Source organism: Aquarana catesbeiana, linkage group LG04 (assembly GCF_042186555.1).
Source record: "Aquarana catesbeiana isolate 2022-GZ linkage group LG04, ASM4218655v1, whole genome shotgun sequence".
NCBI lineage: Eukaryota > Metazoa > Chordata > Amphibia > Anura > Ranidae > Aquarana > Aquarana catesbeiana.
The window spans coordinates 39,300,156-39,307,459 of NC_133327.1; the positions used below are offsets into that span (position 1 = coordinate 39,300,156).

The 7,304-nt window shown below is 41.0% G+C and overlaps 1 pseudogene; it reads right to left on the reverse strand.

Annotated features, from left to right (window-relative positions):
- Nucleotides 1-6,842, reverse strand: part of LOC141139172 (cytochrome P450 2K4-like) — a 114,284-nt pseudogene extending 107,442 nt beyond the window's left edge.
- Nucleotides 6,843-7,304: the final 462 nt, after the last annotated feature.

A 7,304-nucleotide genomic window follows, 5' to 3' on the forward strand; every position in this document is an offset into this window, starting at 1 on the left:
AACTCCATGCGGGCTTCCATGTGTCTTGCACTGAGGAGAGGCTTCTGTCAGGCCACTCTGCCATAAGGCCCTGACTGGTTGAGGGCTGTAGTGATGGTTGACTTTCTACAACTTTTTCTCATCTCCCGACTGCATCTCTGTAGCTCAGCCACAGTGATCTTTGGGTTCTTCTTTACCTCTCTCACCAAGCCTCTTCTCCCCCGATAGCTCAGTTTGGCTGGACGGCCAGCTCTAGGAAGGGTTCTGGTTGTCCCAAACATCTTCCATTCAAGGATTATGGAGGCCACTGTGCTCTCAGGAACCTTAAGTGCAGAAGAAATTTTTTTGTAACCTTGACCAGATCTGTGCCTTGCCACAGTTCTGTCTCTGAGCTCTTCAGGCAGTTCCTTTGACCTCATGATTCTCATTTGCTCTGACATGCACTGTGAGCTGTAAGGTCTTATAAAGACAGGTGTGTGGCTTTCCTAATCAAGTCCAATCGGTATAATCAAACACAGCTGGACTCAAATGAAGGTGTAGAACCATCTCAAGGATGATCGGAAGAAATGGACAGCACCTGAGTTAAATATATGAGTGTCACAGCAAAGGGTCTAAATACTTAGGACCATGTGATATTTCAGTTTTTCTTTTTTAATAAATCTGCAAAAATGTCAACAATTCTGTGTTTTTCTGTCAATATGGGGTGCTGTGTGTACATTAATGAGGAAAAAAATGAACTTAAAATGATTTTAGCAAATGGCTGCAATATAACAAAGAGTGAAAAATTTAGGGGGTCTGAATACTTTCCGTCCCCACTGTAATTCTGCTATTGACAAACTATTGAGCATCATTCAGCCTGGTGGACTGTACCTCAATAAATAAAAAAATAGGTCTGTTTTTTTTTTTTTTTTTTTTTTAAACACTTTTCAAATTTGACATGCCACAGTGGACTGAGAATTTTCCCCTGTGTGCATTTTGGTGTGCTTTAGAGCACATTCACTGCAGCACAATGTACAAGATATGTGCGGTTTTAATTTTTTGCACAATAAACAAAAAAAGACTGACAGTTTTGATTAAAAAAAACAATATTTTTTACTTTCTGCTATGAAACACACCTAAAAAAAAAAAAGATAAAAAAATTTAATTTCTTCATAAATGTATGCCAATATGTATTCTACTACATTTTTTTTTGGTAAATAAAATTCCGATAAGCGTATATTGATTTTCAGAAATAAATATATTTGCTGCGCTTTCAAATATACTCTTCACATTATATATATATGTGATAACCAAAGTGCAAATATGCGTGTGAATCACACCCTGTGATACATCCAGTAACTAGTGACTGTAAAAAGCGACAATAGTGCAACAAATAGTTATGAATACTTAAAAATGAACATATAAATTAAAATAAATAATCACACTAGTGAAAAGTGCATCCATATGGCGATTGGTTGTATCAAAATTATTGTTCATAAAATCATATAGTGTTCATAAAAATATATGGTAGACTCAATCCACTAAAACATAGATAAATAAAAAAGTGCTTCTATGTGCATATGTGTCATCCAATTATTTCAATTCAAAAGTGCTTCTAAAGTCCATGTGATTTGGAAACTGCTGTGTAGATAATCCAAAACAAGCCGTAGTGATCACACTCAGGTGCTCCCCCCCTACGTATTAAATGCTCACCTCTGAGCGTGTGGATTTGCACTTAGGCTTAGTCAATACACGCCTGTGAACCTCCTCTGGGGCTCTGCAGTTTTAACCAGACTCTTGGACCCGTCAGCACTATACCTCGGTTGAGTAAAAAAAGACTGGATGGTGTAATAACATTTTAACAGTTTATTAATCACATAAAACCCCCCTATGGGGTACTCACATAGTATAGGCGCGTCAGTGCGCCACTCTGCATCAGGCAAACAGCAAACATGTAAAGATACCGGATCGATATTGGGATGGTATGGGGTTCTTTCCTCACAGGTCACCTGCTGAACGTCCGTCCTGTCCCCTCCCCAACTTGTATTGATACAGGGAACTTCCGTATCTACTTCAGGAGGAAAACATAGTCAGGAAAGAACCCCATACCATCCCAATATCAATCCGGTATCTTTACATGCTGTTTGCCTGATGCAGAGTGGCGCACTAACACGCCTATACTATGTAAGTACCCCATAGGGGGGTTTTATGTGATTAATAAACTGTTAAAACGTTATTATACCATCCAGTCTTTTTTTTACTCAACCGAGGTATAGTGCTGACAGGTCTAGGAGTCTGGATATAATTGCAGAGCCCCAGAGGTGGTTCACAGGCGTGTATTGACTAAGCCTAAGTGCAAAGTCACACGCTCAGAGGTGGGCATTTAATATCTAGGGGGGGGGAGTACCTGAGTGTGATCACTGCGGCTTGCTACACAGCAGTTTCTAAATTGCATGGATCACTGCGGCTTGTTTTGGATTATCTACACAGCAGTTTCCAAATCGCATGGACTTTAGAAGCACTTTTGAATTTAAATAATTGGATGACACATATGCACATAGAAGCACTTTTTATTCATCTACATGTTTTAGTGGATTGAGTCCACTATATATTTTTATGAACACTATATAATTTTATGAACAATAATTTTGATACAACCAATCACCATATGGATGCACCTTATAGCACTTTTCACTAGTGTGATTATTTTCATTTATATGTTCATTTTTAAGTATTCATAACTATTTCTTGCACTATTGTCACTTTTTACAGTCACTAGTTACTGGATGTATCACGGTGTGTGATTCACACGCATATTTGCACTTTGGTCATCACATATATATAATGTGAAGAGTATATTTGAAAAGCACAGCATATATACTGTATTTATTCTCACACTCACTTTTTCACCATGAAAATCGGGTGCAAATAGTGCGTGCGTGTTATATGCCAATACTTCAGTTTTAACTGCCTCGGAGGGGACAGGGAGGGGGGCTAGACGAGCGCCATCAGATTACATAACGTGAGAATCTCCTGTTTACTTGGCGGCCTCTGTAATAGGAACTCCCGTCTCCTGGGCCGCCATTGGACCACTGTTCTGTCTATCATAGGAGATTCTCACTGTATGTAATCTGTCAGCGCTCGTCCCGCCCCCCTCCCTGTCCCCTCTGGGCTGCAGATGGGCATCGATCAGGCTGCACTGATGGCAATGGTGAGGCTGCTGCATTGATGGCAATGGCGAGGCTGCATTGATGTGGACTAATGAGGCTGCATTGATGGCACTTGTGAGGCTGCAGATGGGCATTGATCAGGCTGCATTGATGGCAATGGTGAGGCTGCAGATGGGCACTGACCCTTATTTTGCTTCAAAGTTCCTTAATTAAAATTTAAGTTTTTTTCCTGAAACTTCCCTCTTAAAATTAATGTGCGTGTTATATGCCGGTGCGTGTTATACGCCGATAAATACGGTATTTATTTCTGCTTTTATCTGCATGTTTTTATGAGACGTGTTTAACGCTTGCAGCTGTTTCACGGTGCCAATTAGGCAATTTATAATCAGAGGAGGCTCACAGAATTTTTTTTATATATACAAGCATATATTGATTTGTTTGCGCAAAAGTTATAGGGTCTACAAACTAGGGGATACATTTTTTTTTTTTTAATAGTAATGGCAGCGATCAGCGATTCTTAGCAGGACTGAAACATTGAGGCAGACAAATCGAACACTAAGTGACACTTTTTGAGGACCAGTGACACCAATACTGTGATAAGTGCTAAAAAAAATTGCACTGTCACTGTACTAATGACACTGGCAGGGAAGGGGTTAACATCAGGGGAGATCAAAGAGTTAAATGTGCTCCTAGGGAGAGCTTTCTATATGTTGGGTGGGGTGTGGTTTGGCTGTGAGAAGACAGAGGTCCGTGTTCCTGCTTAGTGGAAACACAAGATCTCTGTCTCCCCTACTAACAGATCTGCCTTGCTTACCTAGACCCGCTGATTGGCTCCTGCTGTGTCCAATCACAGTGGGAGCGGGTCGCCAGCGGCGTGTGTGCGTGCCCCAGACCCGGAAGTGTCAGATCATGTATCTAATATGTGATCTGGGGCAGAGTGGCCACCCTGCCACAGTAAATCTGTGCGGGGCGGTCGTGAACCGGTCAATATAAGCGATAGTGCATGGCGTAATCTTACAAAGTACACTCCTGTGCTTTACCATAACTTACGTTATGATGCGTGCTATAACAAACCTTAAAATAAACTGTGTGCCTTTTCTGACTTTAGAACATTGGCAACATTTCCTGGATATGAAATGCATTTTAGTGACCTTTTTACTTGTAGTTTGGAGTTTCACAAAAATATGGATGCATCCATCTATGCTGTTGGATGGGTGTTGTGTGTGTAAGCAGGGATTAGTACCCTATTTGGGAGAACCCCACCCCTGGGTAGGAGATAACCTATTCCTTATATTACAAGATCGGAAGAACTGTAGATCTAAACCTGATAGGAAGAGAGAGCCTACATAACACCACTATGTAGGCACATACCACTAGGTATATAAATTCCCACGTTAAAAAAGGATGTGGTTTGTCAGGTGGAAGGCGGAAGAGTTGTACTAGCTGTGGGGAGGGCTTGACACTCCCGGTGGGGACATAGTGAAACAGAGCTAGCTAATGACTACATGGCAGGCGAAAGCCGTGGTCATGTGAATTCAGCATTAAGGTGGCATTCCAAAAACTTAGACGTAAGCTGGACAACTTGCACAGTTAACACCTTGTAATACATGGCCATACTTATTACACCGTTGACACTACTGCACTACAGACACAGCTTTGGTTAGAGAACACCTCTTCCAGATGTGTAGTATGCCTGAGCCGGTACCATTGAGCTTGTGCCAATCTCCACCAAACCTTGCAGTTCCGTCACTTCACTCCCAGTGACAATGTCCATATGTTACTATTGGATACAGGAAACACACTTCTCCATTATTTTAGGTGAAGGACCTCTTTTAACTGTACATTTATATACACAGGAAGGATCTTACCTCATGAAATGTCACATAAGGTTTTTCCATGCTTATAATGTGTACATTTCCAATAATTGGAAAAGTAGGAGGTCCCGGGGGATAGTTTTTATGAACATTTTGCTTCTGTCCATATAGAAAAATTGCCAGAAAAACACAGGTAACAATGCAGAGGATAATTGTTATTGGATCCATTAGATACATGTCTGTGACAACACCTGGAGATAAAAGGGAGAATCATAAGCTGAAGAGTAGGAACTAGAGTAGTCAAAAAGCATCCACAAGTGAAAAATAGAAAACCTTATTCTTATGAAAAACAGTATATAAAAACATTTCATCAAAATATAGATGCAAAGTTTGTATACCGGTAAAAAAAATCTCAGTTGGAAGTCAATTTTTAAAGTGTATCCAAACTCAAAAACAAAAAAATGTAGAGCCTAGGTGAAGCCAAAACAAACAAACAAAAAAAAAAATCAGCACAAGAGACATAAAACGTACAGTCATTTGGATGTGTCTCTTGTGCTGATGCCTCTTCTTTTAGATTAAATCCTCCTCCAAGGATATAATAGATGTAGTATGGCTTCTATGAATGGTGGAGCTGGGTGGTAAGGATGGGCATAGTCTGGCTTTCTTAATGAGAGCTTAGAGGCAGACACGGGTCATTAAATTCTAATGTTCTGGCTTAAGCCCAAAACACAAGCTTTTTTCTCTTACCTACCAATTAGAAACAGAAAGCACAAAGAGGTTTAAAGGCACACCTACCTTCATTAGCTTAAAGGATTTTCCTCTTCGGTAGGGGACAGAGCACTACAGTCTTCCCTTTACATTTTTTTCTTAACGTAGGTCAAATGCGGCTCAAAAAAGGGGCAAATGCAGATCAAATGCACATGTCAATGCATACTGAACGATCTCAGAAGCATCTTAAACCAATGTCAAAATATCAACACCAGTCCAAACTAGGTCCACACAGTCCTATAAAGAACTTTAGGTTGATGTTAGGTGATGGCAGTACCACTCACTTGGCAGCTGATGCCTCTAGCATATGGCTACCTGGTAGCACTGGTAAAGTTCTGGTTGAGTAGAGTCTCTCCTTGTCTCTTCTACCTCCTGATATTGGATTCTCCAGTGTTAGTAAGTGGCAGATCACCTCGGCTAGTGTAAAACTTTTCTGGACGTAAAGTCTAATGCCGCGTACACACGGTCGGACTTTTCGTCTACAAAAGTCCAACGGACGCCGACGGACTAAAGCTGGCTGGTAATCCGATCGTGTGTGGGCTTCTCCGGACTTTCAGCAGACTTTTTCAGCCTCAAATCCGACGGACTTTAGATTTGAAACATGCTTCAAATCTTTACGTCGTAACTACGACGGACCCCGAAATCCGCTCGTCTGTGTGCTAGTCCGACGGACAAAAACCCATGCTAGGGCAGCTATTGGCTACTGGCTATGAATTTCCTTATTTTAGTCCGGTGTACGTCATCACGTACGAATCCGTCGGACTTTTGTGTGGTCGTGTGTAGGCAAGTCCGTTCGTTAGAAAGTCTGCTGCAAGTCCGCCGAAAGTCCGCAGGAAGTCTGTCGGACAGGCTGTCGGACTTTTGTAGACGAAAAGTCCGACCGTGTGTACGCGGCATAAGAGGTCCTGCACCAAATGCTGATCCAGGTTAGAAGCTCCAACATGGAATATTGCTTCAGTACTGTTTTAATATTATCTGAGTGCCAAGTGAAAATTCTTCTGATGTTGGAATCCTGGACCAAACAGCCCACTGACTGCAGACTAAAGGAGCGGGTGAAATAGTCAAATGGGTACACCGTGTGTTCTTCTTACCACGTTCCTGTGACTTCTGACTATGTTTGCTGTTCTCATTTAGGAGTGTAAAGAAGCAGCTTTACAAAAAATGAGTCAAACAGGATTAATTATAAACTATGTGGTTTATGTGCCAAGAAGCCAGCTGTCTAACAAAAGATCTTTGTGTCATGGATGAATTGTTTTGGAAGAAACTGCATAAGGGCAAAAAAAAAAATGTGGTTTTCCTTTGTTTAGTCTGATTTGAAAGAAACATTTAAAGCAGAAGTCAAGCAATGCTAAAGATATCGCCATCAGAAGATAAATATACTGCTCTTTTTTCTACGGCATGAGATAAGGCAGAGTATGGCATACCCCATTAGGTGGTTGTAAAATCTTACATATACCCACTGAAGTGACAAGCCTCAGGTGATACAGAGAGATGAAAACAATCCACATACATAAGTTGTACCTTTTTATCTGCAGCCCTCTCCGCTCTACAGCCTTCTAAAGAACACAGATCAAAATTATTTCTAAGCTCCAGA